The 22,482-nt window shown below is 42.1% G+C and overlaps 2 long non-coding RNA genes across 2 annotated transcripts in view; one reads left to right on the top strand and one right to left on the bottom strand.

The window, feature by feature from the left end:
- Positions 1–1,771: 1,771 nt before the first annotated feature.
- The window catches only part of LOC140647395 (uncharacterized), a 37,508-nt gene continuing 16,797 nt past the window's right edge, over positions 1,772–22,482 (bottom strand). Inside the window, exons 2-3 of the long non-coding RNA XR_012040751.1 lie at positions 21,744–21,828; positions 1,772–1,856 (exon numbers count right to left, since the gene is read on the bottom strand). This is a non-coding gene — a long non-coding RNA (uncharacterized lncRNA). The remainder of the gene's footprint in view (positions 1,857–21,743; positions 21,829–22,482) is intronic.
- LOC140647392 (uncharacterized) lies at positions 15,011–21,854 on the top strand. Its single transcript, XR_012040749.1, has 3 exons — positions 15,011–17,453; positions 17,552–17,806; positions 21,452–21,854. It is a non-coding gene; the product is annotated as an uncharacterized lncRNA (long non-coding RNA).

The following is a 22,482-nucleotide window of genomic DNA, read 5'->3' as shown; positions in this document are numbered from 1 at the left end:
TTTGGTGCTCTCTTTGCAGGCTGTGTTGTGTGCAGATACTGTCTTTACTAAAAACTTCTGCATTCTGCTGAAGATATCCTTCCATCAATAGTGTCTCGATTTGGCATCCTCTAGTGCATATGTGCTAGAAGTATACGTTGACCCCATTTGGGTTTTGATGTATGGAAAAGTACAGCTTTGCCCATTGAAACATATAGTTGTCTGTAGTTGCACCAAAACTTCTTTGGAAGAGACTGGTAAGTAGAAAAGAGATAAAAGATACTAAGGATAATGCCCTTTCTAAGCAAAAGTGTAAAAATATAGAATAATACCAGTAATGACACTCTCGGCTGGGGTAGAAAAGGTCTACCTGAGGTGTAATATTGACCTTTAAGGACAGTTATGTCATTTCTTTGCACAGTAGTCAATAGGAATGTAAATCAAAGGCTTGGGACATCCTTGTCATAGAATCATAGAATCGTTTAGGTTGGAAAAGACCTTTAAGATCATCAAGTCCAACTGTTAACCTAACACTGCCAAGTCCACCACTAAACCATGGCCCTAAGCACCACATCTACATGCCTTTTAAATACCTCCAGGGATGGTGACTCAACCACTTCCCTGGGCAGCCTGTTCCAATGCTTGACAACCCTTTCGGTGAAGACATTTTTCCTAATATCCCATCTAAACCTCCCCTGGCACAACTTGAGGCCATTTCCCCTCCTCTTATCGCTTGTTACTTGGGAGAAGAGATTGACACCCACCTCACTACAACCTCTTTTCAGGTAGTTGTAGAGAGCAATACAGTCTCTCCTCAGCTTCCTTTTCTCCAGGCTAAACAATCCCAGTTCCCTCAGCTGCTCCTCACAGGACTTGTGCTCTAGACCCTTCACCAGCTTCGTTGCCCTTCTCTGGACATGCTCCAGCACCTCAATGTCTGTCTTGTAGTGAGGGGCCCAAAACTGAACACAGTATTCGAGGTGCGGCCTCACCAGTGCTGAGTACAGGGGCACGATCACTTCCCTAGTCCTGCTGGCCACACTATTTCTGATACAAGCGAGGATGCCATTGGCTTTCTTGGCCACCTGGGCACACTGCTGGCTCATATTCAGGCGGCTGTTGACCAACACCCCCAGGTCCTTTTCCACCAGGCAGCTTTCCAGCCACTCTTCCCCAAGTCTGTAGCATTGCATGGGGTTGTTGTGACCCAAGTGCAGGACCTGGCACTTAGCATCGTTGAATCTCATACAATTGGCCTTGGCCCATTGATCCAGCCTGTCCAGATCCCTCTGTCATGCAACAGGAACAAAGTCCAATCTGCCGCCCTGCAACAAGCGCAATACAGTACTCAGCCAAGCAAAAATTCGTCCCTCTCTCTGCAGTTTCAACCCCTGTCAGACCACATGTGTCCAACCCAATAGATATGTTGCCTGTGAGATCTTGGCTTTATCCCATTGGTGGTCATGGCAGATATGGAAGGATTAAGCAGGGCCTTGGCCATCAACCCAAGCAGTGACAGCCGCCCATAGGCTAAAGGAGGTATGCACAGAGCTGCTATGTGTGCAAGTGGGAATGGGGATGATCACATTAAGTTACCCTCCCACAAGACTGTAGCTGGCTTGTTGTGTGTAACACCACCACCAATAGGAGCTGATCTGACAGAAAGGCTCAGTTTCTATATAATAAAGAACTACTCTCTATGTGAATGATTTCAGCTTACTTAGTGGACAGCTGTTGGAAAAACAATCTGGGAAGTAACATAACAGATCAAGATGAGAAACCTCTTGACATGGAATCAGAGAGTCATTTCAAAACATCGGCACGTTTCCTGACCACAGGCTGAAACAGCAGAGTTGTTTTGTCCATGCAGAACATCCCTGAAATAAAGAGACCAGAAGAGAATTAAAGAACTAAAACCCCTTTCTCAGGAAGGAAGAGACAAAGCAGTAAGTCCAAGGATGCTCTTTGCAAGCTCAAGTTGAAAGAAAGATAAGCTGGAGGGAAGGGCATTTATGTTGTAGACTTTATTGTTTTTTGGTTTTGTTTGCTCTTAGATGCCTTGATTCTAAAATGTTCTTGTGGGGTTTTCCCTCAAGGCTTTGTTCAATGCTTCAGTCAGTGCTTACTGTGCTGGGATTAAGTCCAAGGCTTAGTCTAGTTTATTACGGAAATCACAGTAAAGAAAAGGAGACAACTGCCCAGTCTGAGCTATGATGACTGGAGAGCAGAGAAGGAGGTGAGCTTGGGGAGGCCACAGGAGTTAGAGGCTCTGCGTACCCTATGACTGTGAAGGGCACAGGGTGTCATTTTCTCTTGTGTACCATCTTCTCATTCAAGTAAAAAAAGACAGAGGTAGAGCACTTGCACTGTAAAGCAGCTATAATAGAGAAATCTGTCTTTGGTTTTATGAAATCCATTGCAAATGGCCATGGAAGAGTTTCGGTAGTCAGAGGTCTGTGCCTGGCATGTTCTCTGTTGGTGTCCATCCTAGACCTTCTGTCATCAAAGGATGAGGTGGTGGGAACTGCAAGATGAAATTTCCACAGTGAAATTCAGCCTGCCAGCTCAGACTGTCAACGAGACACTGCATTTAAAGATACACTGTGAACTTTTCAGGCAAAGTTGGAGGAACAGCCAGCCAAAGAAGTCCTTCAGCTAGGACTCCCTGGGTAACAGGCAGTTTGCATCACTGTCTTGAACCCGAGCAGTTAAATTCTGCCTTAACTGGCTTTGGTTTTCAAAGTAGGTGGTCTGAGCAGGAACTGCTGTTCCTGAGGAGAAATACAGGTGGCTGACGGCTGAGCTCAGTCTTCAGCCCCGCAAATGGCAATGGGGAGCAGTATTGCTGGGAGCCTCAGAAACTCTTTCTTCCCTCTGAGCACACGTTTCCACTGCTCCCTGTCCCCCAGCATACTGTGCAGCCATAAATCCTGCCCCCAAGCTCCCTCACTTTGCTCAATTGTTAACTTTCACACATTATTTTTTTTTGCTGGATTTTGCAGTGCTGAAATTTCACCAGGGCTGCAGTAATTTCAAATTTTGGCCCATTTAGCATCAGGACAACTGCCCAAGTCCATTTATTACAAACACATGTTATGGATTCAGTTAAAACAAACAGTCTCTTATTTTCTCAAGTCACAATAATCACACTCCAGACTTACTTAAAGCAAACATAATTTAAAAGCAGTATTTTTTTTTATAGCAAATCTGTTCTAGTAGTGGGTCTGAGATCAAAAGGTAGGCAAAGCCCTAACATAGGCTAAATGAAACAACAAAACATATCAGAAAAGGTTAAATCATAGTGTTTGCAAGGTTGTCTCAGTCTCTGTTTTCACCCTCCCACTTCTTTTCTTAGTTTTTATATTTAAGACAAACAAAATGAAACAAAAATAAATAAAGGACAGCAAAATAATGCAATGCCCAGAAGACAGGATGTGTCTCACAGCCAGCTTGGAACTTTTCTGCATCCTTCCCAGCCTCGGTCCGTGGGGATGGTGGCTGGAACCAGTGCCTTTATGCAAGCACAGTTAGCATTCACTTGTCTGCCCTTGATTTGTTTCAGAAGAAATCACCCACAGCTTCAGAGTGGGCTAGAAACAGGGATAGATGTTCCGAAGGAAATGCCTCAAGGTGAATGATGCCACGCATCTGGTTTATGAGTGACGTGCTTGGATGCTGTCCCTGCGGTGTTTCCACCATCAGAGCAGCTGAGCTTTCTGTGATGAGACAGACCACTGCCATTCAATGTCACACTCTTTAAGAGAGCCAAGGTTGAAGCCTGTCTCACTGTTATTAGGGGGATTAGTTGAAAGAAAGCAAGCTTTTATATCTCTTTCATCAAGTAGAGCCAATAAGTTTAACAAGTTTGGGCATATGAGAGCTGACTTGTCAAAATGAAAGAGAAAGGTTTTTGCAATGCTCCTACCTCAGGTTAGCACAGGACAACACTGTTGGAAAGGTTTGGCACATGTTTTAGTCTGTGACCAGTGCTGGTCTGTGGTTTTATTAGTCAAACAAAGCTCAGAAGTACCAAATACCAGTGGTGCTCCCCCACTGAATGGAGAAGCTCTTTTGGTGTCAGTGGGTAGGGAAGGTATAACGTAGTGCCATTAAAACTTGTTTGGAGGCACAAATTAAGTATTTGTGAAGAGTTTTCATGCTCTGTGAAGTCAGATGGACAGGTTTGCTGGCACCTGCCCTGGGGCACAATGCCCTTACAGCCTGGATAATTGACCAGGGTGAGAGTCCGGTTCAACAAACACACCTTCATTTCAGTCATTCAGCAGGGAAGGTGAAGCAGAAAGTTGAAGCACTGTCCTTGATTATTATGCTATTCTGTACTTTTTGCTACAGATTTCTGTAAGGATCTGTGTATGGTATCAAGGTCTCCCCACATCTCACTGTTCAGCATGTCAGTTCCTCCTGTGGTCACCAACATGACACAAGTGTGACTGCCTTTGAGAACAACCCACCAAAACCTGTGACCCAGGCACAGCAGAGAGCCTCAGACTGCAGCCTCTACTCTTATGTTTTTTCCGTAGAAGCTCATGGTGGTGAGTGCTCGCTGTTGGCAGGAGGTGAGAGGGAGAGGGAAGGGTAACACAGACCAGTTGGTGATGATAATCCATGAGGTCATCCACAAAGTATCCAACTGGCCTGGGCTCCCAATATTTTCCATGCCTCAGTCAGCTCCTTTTGTGCATAGTTCATTCTTTCATTGTGATCTCACCTGAAATGTCAAAGGTCTCCTTATGTGCCATGCTCTTGATGACTTTGAGCAGGACTACTCTTTCACAAGTAACATGAGATCTCAACGCAAGGCCACAACAGAGGAGTTATTAAATGCTTCTGCACTTCCACAGCTCTTCAGTGCATGGGGGCAGGTTCCCAGTGGGTGCTAATTGGTGTTGTTTGCCAGAGCTTGTAGCAGGATGCCATTCTACCTAGGCTGTGCATCTAATCCCAATTTTGCGTTCCCGTATACTGCTGTGTGAAGCATCAGCTGAAAATGATGCTACTTAGTATTTTGAAAGGCATCTTCTACACAGAGTGGAAGGCAGCTCCTAGTAATTCTCCACTTGACAGTTATTTAATACATTTCATCTCTGGTTTCAGTTCTGCATTTAGATTTACAAAAAAAGGATTCCTGACATTTTGTCAGTTTTTTCATCCATGCCTGTATTCCCACTTCATCTCACATTTCCTCAGCTCATTACAGCAACCCCTGCTATGACAGGATAAAGCCATACACAAAAAGCCCTTTCATGGCTACTTCGCATCGATATCTATTTTTGAGAGAGAAACTGAACTGAAGCAGCATGACCCTCTAATTCACTTTTTCTCCTTGTCAGCAACTGGATTGACAGGGCTGGGGTACAGACAGACACACTGTCACCTCCAGTTTAAATGCCCCACTGGGACATAAATTCAGAGTGAAAGGAGTGAAAAAAATCCAGCCCAGCCAAAATCTAAAACATATTTAATATATATGCCAGATGAGGACAGCTATCATCTCCTTTTGTGAAGAGAAGCTTGATGCTTGCGAGACAGCTTCTGTACTGAAGAAAAAATAGGTTGTGGGCTCCTTAGACCTGTAAAAGCTTGACGTGCAGTTGTTGCCTGAATGCCAAATTATCTTTGGGCTTTTACCTAGCAGGTATCTTTCTCCCAGCACAGCCTATCTGTTAGTGACCCTTCTCCTGTTTGTTTGCTATAACAGCTTAGAAGATGAGGACTTTCTTCTCCTACACCTGTTTTAGCCAAGGTGGGGTAGGCCAGAAGGTCACAGGGCTTTTCTGTTTGTTTTGTTGTTTCTTCTGGCTTGTAGCACAAGAAGGAGGAGAGATTCAATGAAATTCCAAGTTCAAAATGGAAGAGAGAAAATACTTCTTCACATTTTGGCACCTATAGTGATACGTGTCTTGACACAGCATCAAGAAAATTAAGACTAGGGAATATTTTAAAACAAGATTAGATTTGGCAATGTATTCTGAAGAAAACATGAAGGTGCAGATCTTGAAAGTCAATGCCAGAAATATTTTGGAAATGACAGAAACCCTGTGCCTCAAGATTTTATCTAATCTCTCTTCAGGATTAGGAGGAGATCTTTGTAGATTTTAGATGATACTTCAACTGTTTTACAGGGGATTGTTGATAGCTTTGTCAGATATATACCTGGTGTTGATCTTTCTCAGACAGAATCTTGGACTAGCCAGGCTTCCGGGCATACTGAAAAACCTTATATTATTATTAACTCCACCTCCTCTAAACCTTTTCTGGAAGTGGCTTATGTTAGCCTAAATTCTCCTCCCAGAGAAATCAGACTCCTCCAAATCCATTCGGTTTCTGAAAATTCTAGCTTTTGCCAGCTCCAAGCCTGGAAATACCCCTTTAGCTCTCATGTCACCCCCCTGCCCCAGTCCCTGAGCTCAAAGAATGCTGCTCACTGTATGGTTGCCTCCTTGGTTTTCCTGTCATTGTGCAAGTTAATGCCATTTGGAGTGCAATTGCTGCCAATAGGATCGAAACAGGTGCTGAGAACTAGGTAGTGATCCTAAGTATTAGCTCCATCGGGTATTTAATTACTTGAATTATTTTATTTTTTGAGTAATTGAAGTAACGCTGGCTCAAACTGTTGGACAGAAGTGAATTTCGGTCAATGTAAACGTAGCCACGCCACAGAGGAGGGCAGTTATTCTGCCATGGATCCATTCCCTTCTCCCCCATGAACTCTCTGTGTTACCAGAAAGAACCTCCGTTAGTCTCCTGGCACATTTGGGTCACTGCACCCGATAAAGCAGATAACACTCTTTCTTTCTTCAAGAAGGAATTATCACCTTCAGGAAGGTGTGAGAATTAATACATAAGAAATCACAAAACCACCCCATGGCCACAAATTAATAGACAACCTCTTCACACTAAGCAGCTTGATCAACCTTGCCATGAGCTGAGGGTGAAAAAGCGTATCCTTGCACAATCACACCTTGGACACGTGTCCACTAGCGTCAATTGCTCTGTACAGTAATGTCAAACTCGTTCCACAGCCAGCGCCAAATCCACGTCCAGCTGCTCCCAGAAGGCCAGGCTATGAATTTCAGACAACATATTTTTTCACAGCCCAGGCTGGCACACCCACTGACCTCATGGGGAGGACTGCACATACTTCAAGGGTAGAATACGGCTTTTAAGTAGTAAATTGTTGTTTATCTGCTTAATGCCTTCTTACAGTCAGTGTTGCTGAGTAAAAAGATGTGTTCCCCTTCCAGGTCTCTGAGCTTTCTCCCTGATGTTCTCCATTCCTTGTTCTCTTCTCTCCCTCTTCCCATCCATCTCTTCCTCCTTCTGTATTTCCTTCCCTGTAATAGCTCCCAGCTTCCACCATGAAGCAAAGAAATACTTCATATCTCCATCCTTGAGATAAGAGCTGTCATTAGATGAAACTTACTCATTCAAGATAAACCCAGTAAATTGGATTTCAACTAGATATGGTTTCCACACATGCAGAGCTCACTCTGTGCTAACCTTTTGGTTTAACCAGGCTGGTAGTACAACATTTTAGTTTAAATCCCATAATTTTAGATGCTGTCCAGGCATTAAATTCAATCTCTAAATAACTTAAATTAACCACAAACTAGCCTTTCAGACTGTCTGTAGGCCCAGGAAAGCAATCCTGCCACAGTTACATTAATAAAACATTTTGCAAAGCTCTCTTGCAATCTATGTGGTTGCAGAAAGTATATCGACATTTAGTTTCTGTGCATTTCCAAGCCTCTTGGTGATACAATGTTTGTGGTTTTAGATGATTCTTTTCAGTGAAAATATTGCTGAAATTGCCTGGTTTTTAAGTAGCTGGACTTTATTTTTCTTTTTCAAAGTTGTTAAACAACAATAATTCTTTTCTTCACTCTTTACTTTTTCGGGCGATGAGGGGGGTGGGAAGCCCCAGTTAAATGAAGGGGTTTGACCCTGGAGGAATGTGGGAGAGGAAATGGAAGGAGACTAGTAGGGATATTTTTTTGGCAAGAAATACCCAAAGACCTCTGGGTATTTTAACAAAATTGAAAGCATAACAAGAACAGCAAGGTAAGGTGGTGTAATATTTTACCAGAATAGGAACCAAGGAGGAAAATAACACAGGTTTTGCCCCTTCCTCTGCAGTCCCACCTATGCTAGAATGCAGCCCGAGGGAATATTCAATCACACGCAGTGCAAACATCCACTGCAAAACCAGGGGTGATTCAAGGGGGAGATTTTGAGAAAAACAGAGCAGAGTGAAGAGGGTGCCAGTCAGCACACACTCACCTGTTGTCTTCAGTTCATGTGTCTGTGAAATTGGCTAGTGGGGTTAGACCTCTTAATTCTGACTTTGACACTGATCCATGCAGTAACCTCGATCATGTGAATTTCAGCTCGCTCTTATAAAGCCCCAGATGATTCCTGCAAACACTTCTCTCCTCCATGTGAACCAGCAAAAGCAGTCCCAGGACCAGACCCACCTCCTTGGAGGACATGGCACTGGGCTCAGTGGTAGGAAACTCCTGCTTTGCCAGTATGGGCAGTCTACCACTAAATTACCTGATGTCTTGCCAGTCCTGGCAGCTGCCATGGGATTGCTCCCCAGTCCTTTCCTGCAGAAGTGAGGTGGCAGGGTGGCAGGGCTCCCTGCACCCCACGTGCCGGCCACAGGACTCGGTGGGGGCAAGGGCTCACCTGCACCCACCGCTCCTGGAAAGGGCTCTTGCACATCACCCCAAATCCCCAGCTTTGGGAACCCCAGAAGGTTGGGCATACTCCCTATGTGCATAGTGTGAGTAACTTCCCTTTATTAAGGAATTGCTTAAAAAAGCACAGACAGCTTTAAATTAAGATGAGAAACCACAGAGTAGTGTAAATTACACATATAGACAGAGGGATAACTGGGGGAGGCCTGGGATAGACTGTCTATATACTTTTGGCAAGCTTTAGTAGATTTGGTAAATAACTGAGACAATATGTGTAGCGATGAAGGCGAGGTGTCTCATCCTCCTGGCTACTGGTCTGCCATGAAGTGACCCACACTCCACTCCTGTGAGCTTAGAGAGCTGCTGGCAGAGAACTAAATGGAGGATCTGGGCCTAATTTACCCAAGAAAACAAGAAAAAGCTTTAGGAAAAAAACACTTATTGATTCTTACCCTAAATGTGTTTGTTTTCATAGCAGCAGGTGAATAATGTCAGAGGAGGAACTTTAATCACAACCAGAGCAAGTACACTACTGTGGCTTTAATTGAGGAATAATTAATTTCAAAGTAGTGCAAGTTACATTTTCTCAGGTTGCTCATTACACGGCATTTGTATGTAATCACTCACATACACACAACGCATCCTGGGACACATTAAGCATTTCATTTTCATGTATTTAAAAAGGAGCTTCTTGCTGTTAAATTGCTCACAGCCCTTCCAGAATCCACCAGTATTTATATAGCTTTTGTCAATGTTTATATTAACAGCAGAGGTGCTAACAGATCAGTAAGATAATTTTGCCTCAGGTCTGCACAGGAATTTTCTGTACTTTCCCAAAGGAATCTAGAAGATAATCCACAATATTTAACAAAAATGAATTCATTGTCAAATACGTTCCTTTTGTGCCATTCCTGTGGTTTCTTAGGTTATGATTGTTATGGTGGCTCTATCTTTCTCTCATACACATGCGTGTGTGTGCGTGCACACACACTGACACAGTACATCAGACATTGTTATGACTTAACTACTTTTTAGGACTATAATTAGTCCAGATTGTGCCAGCTCAATAAAGCTCCTAAAGCAAAAAGCCTTAACAGCTTTTTCTCCTCTTTCTAACCTGTAGCTTGCCTGGATGAAGGCTTTAGGCACCCTGGCACCAAGGGATGATTGCTTTCTTCCACAGGCAAATGCAAAATCCAGTAGAGACATCCTTCCTGCATGACAGCCGGCAGACTTGGCACTCTCCTTACACAGGACACTGTGCAAAGCCACTGGCTAGTCCATCCTGCAACTTCTATGTGGTTGCAAAAAGTGCAAAAAGTGAGAAACTGCTGGATGACAGGCTGACAGGATGCTCAGTGCACCTTGTCTCTATCAGACACATGTGCAATACTGTCCAAACATCTTTACCCAGCAATTTTCAGTTTAAGGAGTGTCTTCGTTACGACTGAAGAGCATGACCTACCATCTTGCCCGGGGTGTAACTGGGCAGGATCCCTTTGGGTCCTTGCCAGGAGAGATCACCACAAGAGCACAAACAGACATGTAATGGGTACCAAAGCAAGTCTGCATCTGAAGCTACGCCTAGGCTGGCCTGCAGTGAGAATTACGCATGTTGGTTAAAATCGAACGAGCAATAAACTTATGAGTATTGGATTCCAAAAACATAAGGGCACCCAGAAAATCATAAGAGTTTCTGAACGTTTCTCAGGGATGTGCAGCAATGCCAGTGTTAGATACCAGTCCTAGAACCAGGGGAATCTTTTTAAGAACATCTGTCAAGCTAATGGGTGCACAGATTCTGGATGTTATGTTTTTATTACTTAAAAATCCCTGTTCAGCAATTGTTCTTTCTTAAGACAGGTGAAATTTGCACTTCTGAATGTTTTCTTCAGGATTCATTGTCTTAAAGAGAAACCTAAGAGAAACCTAGGCATGTTATTAACCTGTACTGACTTAACTTACTGAAGAAAAATTTCAGGTGACATGGTTATGGATGCAGCATAATAATTTAATATATTACATTTCCTAATTAACAAATCTTTCATACTATTACAAGGAGTGAAGTTTCTTGGAATGTGAATTATTAGCACAAGTTACTCCCCAAATTTGTTTATGTCCATTAATTATTTGGTTTCTGAGGTAGCATTCAGGATTTCAGGAAAAGCAAAAACTGAAGTCTGGAATCCAGACAGGATTTTGTAGCCGCTTTAGATGCTTTCATCTAGCTTTACAAAGACTAGTTACTTCAGTGGGTATATACCTACTTACAAAGATACAGCATTCAATATATTAAATCAGTGTGCTGAAGGACACGTGGTTAAGCGAATCTCTTGAAAGATGATCTTTATCTGGCTATTGTGGCCAGCCATTTTCAGGTTCAATATAGTTCTTAGCACATGGCATGTAGGATATATTCATTTCCTATCTTCATGCCCGTTTTTCAAAGTCAAATATTCATATAAAGATGTCTGGTCAAATGTGAACCCTGAAAATTTAAAGTGTTTAATATCAGAATACTTTTTCAATACCTGAAACCACAAATTTTCAGATACTGTCTTGACTAATTTTTGCTTTTACATCTTTCTGACTTTGATAATCCCTAGCTTGTTTACAGATTGTGTCCTGATAACATGCTTTGTTGTCATCTTAGCACCTATAATTACTTCTATCCACCAAGTTCATCTTCTCTTTCTCTCCTTGTGAGCAGCATGCTTGGTAATTTTGATGAACAGGCTCATTTCCTGAGAGGAAATGTGTTTCATATTAAAAACCTCCACTTTGGTTGTCTTGTTTGTATATCTCCTAGCATACGTCTAGTTTGCTCTTTCTCTTGCTTTCCTTGTTTCTCTTAAAATTTGCCCTTTAGAAATGCAACAGTCCCACGTATGGTAGTTCCACTGTTTGAACTATAGTCCCTCTAGTAATCCCTTCAAAAATGTTGGCTGCATTCAGCTCCGTGATTACTTCCTGCCCTGTGCTTAAGAGGAAATATCATGTATGATTTGTACTTTTGATGCCTCCTCCTGCAGAAAGTTACCTGCAAATTCCAGCTTGCAAACAGCCTGATGAGCTAGTGAGGGTGTTTCTGAACACACAGATTATTGCAGTGAAATTCTTTAGTGATGGGCCTGAAACACAGGGCTGTTTTGTCTGCCTACCAGGGTGCTGTTTTTAGCATGTCTGTGCTAGCAGTCTTCTTATTCCCAGCCTCGTCTTTCCACTCTTGCTGCTGGCATCCTCCTGCCAGTTGGGGAATCTCTTTGCCAACTGCTTTTGGTCTTCATTGAAAATGAAAGACAACACCAACATTCAGTGGATGTATTTTACTTCTGGGAAAAAACTAAGCAATGCGAACTCTCTAAGCAGGTTAAGCAGTCTCAGGAGCTAAGACAAAAGCATGCAAAGTGTCCAATCTAACTTGCACATGGCCTTAAACAACCCATGTCTTCCAGCCCTTTGTTCATAGAAATTTCCCATGTAGCAATTTTGGGGCAGGGAAAAGCTGTCCAATATTTTGTATACATAGAAGCTGTGAAGCTCTCTGTTCAGACAGAAACATTTGAGGAACAAGTGACCCTTGTAACAGGATATGTGTGATCCCAAAAGGCAGTGCATCTACTTAACCAGATGACATCGCAGTCCTGCATATATTATCATAAAGATTGGTACAGGAAGGGGTTTAACTGAGAATACAAGTTATCCTGCAGAACAAAGGTGAGTTGAAGGTAATGGCACTTGAGCTATCGCTCCAGCATTCTAATGACAGGACATCAAAGTGAACCCTGGAGTTGCAAGCGCCGTTGTCTGATGAACACAGGAGAAACCTGGACTGGATCTGATGTTCAGCTGCTACGTCTTGTATGTTGGGCATGCTAAATTCACTGCCAAAACAAGTCAGCAGAGAGACAGCAAAATGGTTTTAACCACTTATGTTAGAGATAAATTTCTCTTTTCTGAAGCCTTAAGTGCCTTCTACACATTAGATAGTGCTGAATAAAGTGTTTCATATTGTTAAAATAAATCCCAAGTCATTACAAATATTTGCCTGTTTTGATAAAGGCATTTATATCAAAGCTTAACAACTGTTTGTAGCTGTATTGTGAGACATTTCGGTGTTCTTATCTTGGCACAAGGAGAAAAAGCAAATCTTTCAAAAAATTAAATGGTTGTTGTGAATCATCCCTATGAGACTAGATAAGGACAATTCCCCCTCCGTCTGTTGCACTTTGAACAAAGGGAGAAGAAAAGGTTTCCCTTTCCTACCTTGGGTTTCATCCAGATGTCAGCATCCTCAGAAATGTCTAGTACTTGCCCTCTGCCACACCAGGCTCACATTCAAGAAGTAACACAGCAGAGTGTGGGTAATTTAAGTGTAGTTGCTTTTATATGTATTGGTAGATGTAGTTAACGTGGTTAAGCATGGATGCTTGCTGCTGCTCTTTGTCGGATACCTTCAGACTCTGAAACGTGCTTGTGCTGAGATTTTCAAATGAAATTTGAAGTGATCCCTGTAACTCATTGAAGCAGCTCAAGCTGGGAGAATGTAGAGCACCTGCCTTCTGAAAATTGGGCACATACAAGGTATTTCAGTTCTGAGTGCTGGAAATCAGTAGTCACATGTGAACACCTTGACCTCACTCCTTTTCTGTTGAAGCTAAGGTGTCCATTTCACAGTGGTTTATTTTTGTCTGATGCAGCAGAATAAAAACAGCCCATAACCTGATTATCTCCCCAGGGATAGTTTGGGCAAACAATGCCAGTGTGTTCATTGTGCTTGCTGTCTCTATATACATTACAAATGGACAGAAAAGGAAATTTTCTCTATTAACTTATAAAGAGATTTATTAGATGTCAAAAATAAAAGATGTTCTGATGTTAGGCCTCAGTGCTGCACTGACAATGATGTTATTCATTTCAGACCATCTATGGTCTCACTTCTTTATTCAAATGTTCTTTAAGTGCTTCGGGAATGTGAATGTTGGTTCCATGGTGACAGGATGGAAAAAAAAATACGGAGCAAAAGACCCTTTCCAGATTGCACCCATTGCATTCATATGTCTATCCAGAGCTCAAAACAAAGAGAAAACAAAAACATACTTGTTCCACTGATAAAGCACATTACTGATTTCCCTAATGCTGGTCAGAGATCATGCTAATCAGGAGGTCTTGCTACTCCTATTGTCTTTTTACTCATATGAAAATAACATTTTCTTCAGCAAGGTGAACTTCCTAAAAGCTATTTCTGTGCTCAGCCATAACAATTCTCAAATGAATTAATTATTTGCTCTAGGATGAGGATAACATAATTTATTCTAATTAATTTGCAGCTTCCTCAGTTGCTTTGGTAATCTCAGACGCCTTGTCACCCTCAGCAACATATGTAGACTCTGATTCATGTGGGTTCATGTGAGTCCTGTGGTCCCACATGAATCGGAAGCAGGGATGAACCAGCCAGCAGACATGCCCTATGACATTTAGTTTCTGGGAACTCAAAAAAAAATCCCACCCATGTCTTCGTTCAGTGGTAATGTGATTTAAACTCTGCCTATTTAACACAGATGTGATCATGCTCACAAAGATGGTTAAACTATTTCACAATTGTATTTTTAACGAGAAATTACTGGTTACGTGGACCCAAACTGCAAGTTCAACTACGCTGTTTCTGTTTAAAGAGAAAAAGTAAGCATATGCATTACTATTCCTGGTGAGTTCGTTGCTCCTTGGGCTTCCTTGTACAGGAAACAGATGTAAACTGAGACATTCCATCTACCAGAGAAGTATGACATGCTGCCTTTCTCCTCTCTTCCCTTTTGGAAGACTTAATTCCCTGCAAGAAAGCCCAAATTTGGGAAGAAAGGGGAGAAGGCAGGGGGGGGAGGAAAAGAAAGAGAGAAAGAAAGAGAGAAAGAGAGAAAGAGAGAAAGAGAGAAAGAGAGAAAGAAAGAAAGAAAGAAAGAAAGAAAGAAAGAAAGAAAGAAAGAAAGAAAGAAAGAAAGAAAAAGAAAGAAAGAAAGAAAGAAAGAAAGAAAAAGAAAAAGAAAGAAAGAAAGAAAAAGGAAGGAAGGAAGAAAGAAATAAAGAGAAAGAAAGAAAAAGAAAACAAAAAAAGAAAACAAAAAAAGAAAAAGAAAAAGAAAAAGAAAAAGAAAAAGAAAAAGAAAAAGAAAAAAAGAAAAGAAAAAGAAAAAGAAAAAGAAAAAGAAAAAGAAAAAGAAAAAGAAAAAGAAAAAGAAAAAGAAAAAGAAAAAGAAAAAGAAAAAGAAAAAGAAAAAGAAAAAGAAAAAGGATGGAAGGAAGGATGGAAGGAAGGAAGGAAGAAAGGAAGAAAGAAAGAGAAAAGAAAGAAAGAAAAGGAAGAAAGAAAGAAAGTGCCCTTCTTCCCCTTGAACTAGGTCTTTCTTCTCAGGTCACCAATTCATTGCTTAGACTCTCCAAGCAATATTCACAAAATTCTTCTTCAAAACCTTTGTTTTCAGAATGCACCTTTTCTTCATTTGGACTTGTCACCTTCAATGAAACATCTTTCTGGGCAGAAGAGGAAGGTTTTCGCACAGGAGCAGTGCAAGGGAAAAGCAAAGACCCAGGGAGGGATTAGCCAAATTCCTTTTTGATCCAGGCACAAGGTAATCCACTTGCACTCCTGGTTTGGCCACAATCCTGTGCACAGTTCTGCTGGTGTTTGGCCTTGCCCAGGGAGGATGGTTTGCTGAGAGCAGTGAGGAGGCTCAGGATTGTAAAGTGAAGCTGGTGGGGGTTTACAAGCTTGAAGCTTCGGTCTGAAAGAACAAACTCCAGGAAAAACTCAGAAATAACTAACAAATCAATCAGGGTAGTTATAGCCAGGGCGCAGCACAGTGCATCACATCCATTTTCAATTCATATTTTCTATTTACACTTTGGTATCACCTAAGGATCCCAGTTTGGACTGAGTCTCAAAAATAGGGTCTTAACTGAGTACCAGATGCACTTGGGTGTCCATCCTGCACACATGGGCCTCCCTGCTCTTCTGTCATCAGAGCTTACTACAGCTGCCTCCTGCCCATGCACCCTAGTATGCTGGTTTTGGCTGAGATAGAGTTAATTTTTTCATAGTAGCTTGTATGGGACTATGTTTTGGATTTGTGCTGGAAACAGTGTTGATAATACAGGGATGTTTTCGTTGTTGCTGAGCAGTGCTTACACAGAGCCAAGGCCTTTTCTGCTTCTCACCCCACCCCACCAGCGAGTAGGCTGGGGGTGCACAAGAAGTTGGCAGGGGACACAGCCGGGACAGCTGACCCCAACTGACCAAAGGGATATTCCATACTGTATGATGTTTGGAGTTACGGCGTTTTGTCTTCCCAAGTAACAGCTATGCATGATGGAGCCCTGCTTTCCTGGAGATGGCTGAACTCCTGCCTGCCAAAGGGAAGTAGTGAATGAATTCCTTATTTTGCTTTGCTTGTGTGCACGGCTTTTGCTTTACCTATTAAACTGTCTTTATCTCAACCCACGAGTTTTCTCACTTTTACCCTTCCGATCCTCTCCCCCATCCCACCAGGGGGGAGTGAGTGAGCGGCTGGGTGGTGCTTAGTTGCTGGCTGGGCTTAAACCATGACACCTACTTACCAAAAAAACAAGCTGTGAAGAGAGATAGGGTGTCATCACATCACACAGCTGGACCCCAGAAGTAAAGTGCTCCTGGACCCCATGGTTAAATGCAGACATAGTGTCTAGCATTGTATGAACACAGAGCACTAGAAAGTTTACAGCCTGAGGAGCTTCTGGTCAAAAAGACAAACCAGATAACTACATATAACCACAAAAGCCACTTTTTGAAAGCTGAATTTGATACAAGATCTGTGTGTGTTTTCCCAGTTTCCTAATCCTAAATCATTCATTTCCCTTAACATCACCCACAGCATCCGTTTGGCAGTCAAATGCCTTCATAGTCCCCACACTGTTCAATTATCCCCTTTCCCTCCTGTCATATCAACCACAGGGTATCTGTGGCCATTTTTTTGAGGCATATTCTTTTGATACCATATAACTTCTATAATTGTGGGTGAGTTGGCCTTAGCAGTACGCCAGAAAAATGAGTGAAATGTCCTTTGCCTGGAATCTTCCCACAGGCTGAAGTCTCAGCACTCAGAAGATGCAAACCTTCAAAGTGGGGTCACAGACATGACGGAAAACATCTTTATCTCGACATGGATTAAGCATAAGTTAAAGAGTGATGGATTGCCCATCTCCTTTGCTTTGGATGCTGGGGCACATCACTTCCACTTGTGATACAGCTGCTGCACAGCTCTCAAAAGACATCAGAGTTGTACTCATCTTGCTGCTTCTGTCCTCTGCTGTTAAGGGTCCTCTGTTCTCCTGAAATCGAGACATCAGGCTAGACCTTTGCTGTTGTAACTCCTGCAATTGACAGGAGCCATGCTGCATTGCCTCAGCACTGGGGAGGCTCCGAGCAAATTCCTAAGCAGCTATTGGAAATCCTAACAGCTCACCCGATGCACAATGCTTCATAAAGCTGTGGTAATTTGACCATACATCTGAGCCTTCAGAGGAGCCCTATGATTCCCATCCAGAACAATTATGGCAGTTGACTCCAGGATAATTATTTTATCCTCCCATATGCAAGAATGGAGCTGCCGGTACTAAAATACACATTTTGCAAGCTACAGATGTGGGGAAGCAACTCCTAACTGCAATTGCCTCAATATGAGCCAATGAGATTTGGCACCAGCTAGCTAGCTTGGAGAAAAGGTCTTGTTATCATCTTCTGCATGCTTCAGTTCACACACTTTTTGCATGATTCTCTTTCCTGCCTTCTAACTTAATGATAAAAATCTTTCTTTCTTTAGGTGGCTCTGCTGGAGCAGGGGTGTTGGACCAGATGACCTCCAGAGGTCCCTTCCACCCTCAACCATTCTGTGATTCTCTGATTCTATCTACTGATAAGGCAGCTTTCAGATTACAATATTGCTTTCTTGGAAAAAAAACAGTTTAGGGGGAAAAAAAAAGAAAAGTGATAAACCCAATCAACACACGATGTACCTGTCTAGCTTACCACCATCCAACAGGCCATGTTCATCCTGATACATCCTACTTTCCCAAAAGTATGTTAAGGCTCCATAGTCTGGGTGTTAGTCTGTACCGCTAATGGGATCCAGATTATTCTCTCTGCTTCATGAAATGTGCTGTTAAACCCCAGTCAGTCTTATGGTCATATTCTTATAAAAATGAAGCCACTTTTGAACTTGTTTCAGCACTTTCATCTACCAGGCCCTAGATCTGTCAAACCAAACTTGCAGCTCAGAGGCAGAATGCAGAAGCTCCATAGCTAACACTCTTCCTATTCCCTTTCCAACATTTTTTGAGATGATATTACTTTGCATGGGTGGGTGGGTGAATTGTTTCTGGGTTTGGGGTTTTTTTGCTTTTCTTTCTAGTAGCAACTCACACTAAATGAAAGAAATGTGGGGGTATAGCAGAGATTCTGCTAGTGTAATTACATTGTTCATCTCAACTACTCACACACAGCTTTCAGAAAATTGTTATGAATCACTTGCCATAGTCATGAGAGAATGCTATTTTATTCCTATGTTAACCAGGAGTCCCTTAGTACCTTCCCTGTACCTCAGAAAAGGACAATAGCTAACCAAGAAGAAAAAGGGGGTGGGAAGTTTACTCTAATGAATATTTTAAATATTCATTTTTGGAGTGCACTGTCCCTTTTTGCATATATTATTTGAACAAATTTTCTCTTATAATTTCTCTAACACTTCAAAATCACCTTGAGTATTTATAGTGCACCAAACATTTTTGGATTGGGTTGTGACTCAAGACACAGCCATACATGAGACATACATGAGATGTGTTACTACAGATGTTTGTTGACACAGTGACACGTTTCTGAGTCAGACTGCCTTCTTTTTTATTCATCTAGTGGGTGGGACATAAATTATCGCTAGCCTATACTGTGTCAGCCGTTATAGTAGGGTGGATCAAGAGGTGTCTCTGTCTGTTCCTTAACTCTGTCCAAGGAGAGTGAGCAAGCTCACTGTTTTTATTTCTTCTTTAATATTTAATTCTGGTAACCTGTGGGAAACATATAGTCTAACTCACTGTGACCCAGCTCTAACACTCCTTCCTTCCTTGGTGTCTGTTTACAGCTCATCTGCATTCAGAATTATGCCTCCCTTATCCAATGACTGTCTGGCACTGATTTAGAGTGGTAGATACATATATGAAATCCACATCACTTCAAATAATTTGGCAACTCTACTACTCTGAAACTTGTTTTATATCAAATGTGACATTTCCTGTGTGTGGGACCATATCTTGCTTTAACACTATTAAGACCAATATCTTGCTGTTGCTTTTCCATTTGGTCCTTTAACTGCCATTTAATGGCAAGGGGGTGTGTCAGGGGCAATACCTCATGCTAAATGTAGTGAGTATTTAAATCCCTCCATTGATAAGGAGGAAGGGATGCTTGGTGTTCTCTATCAATAAATGGCATGCCTAAACAAAGGGCTTCATTGAGCTGGATGCCAGACTCTCATCCCAGTGATCAAGCACTTCCTAGCTCCATCTCAGGAACTGCCTGAACATATGGAGATAGTTAGCTTCCCAGTGACAGGAGAGTCAGAAACTGAAAGCAAAGCTGCCAGGAAAATCAAAGTGCTGCAAACCCAGGAGAAGTGAAAACTGTTGAATCCGTATAGGAACATCCACAAGGACACTGCTACATCCCAGTCTTTCTGTGCTCATTTTCTCTCGTGCATGTGTGATATTTGCATTTCACAAAGGTCAAGAGGAAAAAAAAAAGAGCTAGACATGAGAAAGAGCAATGATCAGATGTCAAAGAAATACCCTGCACACATAGTTTGTACCTACTCTAAACCTCTCAAAAGCAGAGAACAGTGTATACCCTGGCATTTGTAAGGTAAACTCAAAGGTTCATGAAGAAGTCAAATTTGTCCAATTTGGACAATTTGGAGCATTATCCCAAGTTACTAAGCCTCCAAGGAACATTTGACATCTGTAGGTCATAAACAAGCTGGGAGACAGGACAGAACGTACCAGCCATAGGTAAAAATAAAATACATATTGCAGTGTGTTCAGCAGGTAAATAAAGCATTGCTATAAGGATTGCAAGATACTTCGGGGCAGGTCAGAAAAGTTCAGGGGCAGATTTTGTTTCAAGATGAAGTGCTCCCCAAAATTCAGGTGTATGTTTTCCCTGGCTCTGAAATTGGTCCCAGCTGAGTTTTATTTCATGTTTTTTCTTGCTTTCCTTATTATTTTCCTCATTTGGATATTCTAATCAAAACCAATAGAGTTCCTTATGAGTATGTGGGAGTGAGAAAGCTGGCACTCACCAAGCACTTTGGTACTGATAATATTGAGAGAAGACTGATCCCTTCTCTAACTATGATGATGTTTAATGATTTTTACACATTTGTAGCAAGTTCCTTGAGAAATTAGCAGACTAAAGCCATTTTCCTCCTTTTCTTAACAAAAAACTTCAGCACATAGACAAAGCTGATACAGTAAAAGGATCTAAAAATTTCAGCATTCACCCATTCATACTGGTTTTCTCAAGAAGAAAAAGTAGTCATTTTCTAGTGAGAACTTTACCCTGTACCCACTTTTACAACCTTTATATACATACGTGAGCCAGTCTCACGGCAGAGCTGATCCCATGCATGAAGTTAGAAATAAAGGCCCAGCTCCTCAAATATGCATAGAAGAGTACATCAAGTACATCATGTTTAGTTATGTTGATATCAATGATAACCAAGCTCTTAGGCAGGATTTAGAAATGGGAATCATCTTGCTGAATTTTGGTTGTCTACTCGTGAACTAGTTGTCATGTCTCCCTTTCTGGATAAGGTAGGTCCACCCAGTACAATCAGTAGTATCCAAAGCCTGATGGTCATTTCAGGGTCAGATGAATCTACTCAGAAGAAAGTATGGTGACTGTATTGATGAACTCCACTGGGAATCTAAGGTGACTAACCCAAAGATAGAGACGTTCACTAAAGAAATCCACAATTTAGATGAATTCCCCCTCTTTTTTCTCTTCAGAAAACAAGGTCCTCTGGGCAGGAACTGGCCAATGTCTGGAACACTCATTGCTTTTCCTGAGCTGGGAAACATGGTTGACGTTTATGGCAAACAAATGCATTTCTATAAATTATGGCCCAAGATATAATCTTGGAAATACTTCCTTACATGAGTGCTATGTATCATATGGGCAAAACTACAAAGCTACGGAAGAGTAGTGCTCAGATAGTGGCAGAATGCTGTTTCTGCTTGACCGAGCAGATCAATAGTACCAAAGTTTGAAGTCAATGAAGTGTAGTTTTGATGAGATATTTTAAAACCAGATGATAGGCCAGATACCAGCAGGAAAGAGCTGCTGGGTATCATCTGCAGAGAGCTCAGCTGAGTCCAACTGTTAAATCTGCTTCTGATATTTTTTGCAGCATGCCTGCATGTTTGAGCTCACTGAGATACTTGTATGGAACACTGACTAGTATATAAATGCCGCTCACTCTGTAAATGTGATAACTATAAATGTAAGTCACCTCACTGGGCAGATCTTGTTGTATCAGCAGAAACCCACTTCTTTTCCTACACCGGGAGAGAGGAGATGGATTGTGAGCTAGAGGGATATCTCGCATTTAGGATGAGAGCACCACAGCTCGCTCTGTTTCAAAGTGAATAACCTCTCCATCTCCTGTTATCCCCAGCATCGTCCACAAATCAGTTGCAGAAGGTTGACGAAACCAGAAATGATGAAAGGCTTCTGGTGACAGAGACAGGGAGTGAACGAGAGACAGCCGCAGGCAGCGGCTTGTGCAGGCGGCTGTCCTGCCCTCCGCCGGCTGCTGCGGGGCATCCTGGGAACAGCTCGCCGTCCCAGGGGATGCCGAGGAAGCGGAGTCACGGCCTTCCACCCACCGCCTGCCCGGCACCAGCTGACGGAGTGGGCCGCAGGCACAGTAGGAAGTAATTACGACTACAAAAAGCCCCCAAGCCTACCTCAGAGGAGCCCCAGCTATGCCGATCGCACTCCTGCATCCAAGCGTTTTGCATAGTTCCCCCAACTCTTCCATTGTTTTGTTTTCTATAAAACAAAATAAAAAAAGTGGTATCAGAGATGCTTATGGTGACTGTATAATAATAAGAAGGTTAAAAAGACGTCTCTACGTGATACACAGTTTAGATAAACAGAGGTTTCAGCCCTGCTTCATGGATATTAGAAATAGCTTAGGACCATTTTCGTTCAGAAAATGTTGAACGTGGAAATTAAATGCCTTCCTGTAGTGAGGAGATAAGATGTATAAACAACAGTGCATGTTAAAATGCTGCCACATCTTCTTTTAATTAAGTATTACTAAGCCACCCCGATACGGTCCTTTTTGTGTCCTGTGAGTCAGCTGCAGCATAAGGACCTGTCAGATTTCTACTTGATTTGCAGTGGCCAGGGGTTAACAGATTCAAATAAGACAGGAAACACTCTGAACTTTCAAGCGAATCTCACACCTGTTTGGTGCCCTGAAAATAGCTTTTTGCTGATTCTGCCTCCAGGTTAGACTTGATGATCTTAAAGGTCTTTTCCAACCTAAACAATTCTATGATTCTATAAATTCCCAGCAGTTTTCAGGATAATTCTAGCTTGAATGGAAGTAGGCAGATCCCTGGACCTCAAAAGAAAGTGCTCTGTCTTTCTCTCCTTTGCAAATTTTCCAGTACAAATTCAGCAGGCCAATGATAGAAA

Source organism: Ciconia boyciana, chromosome 2 (assembly GCF_034638445.1).
Source record: "Ciconia boyciana chromosome 2, ASM3463844v1, whole genome shotgun sequence".
Lineage (NCBI taxonomy): Eukaryota > Metazoa > Chordata > Aves > Ciconiiformes > Ciconiidae > Ciconia > Ciconia boyciana.
This window is presented reverse-complemented; position numbering and strand designations above follow the sequence as displayed.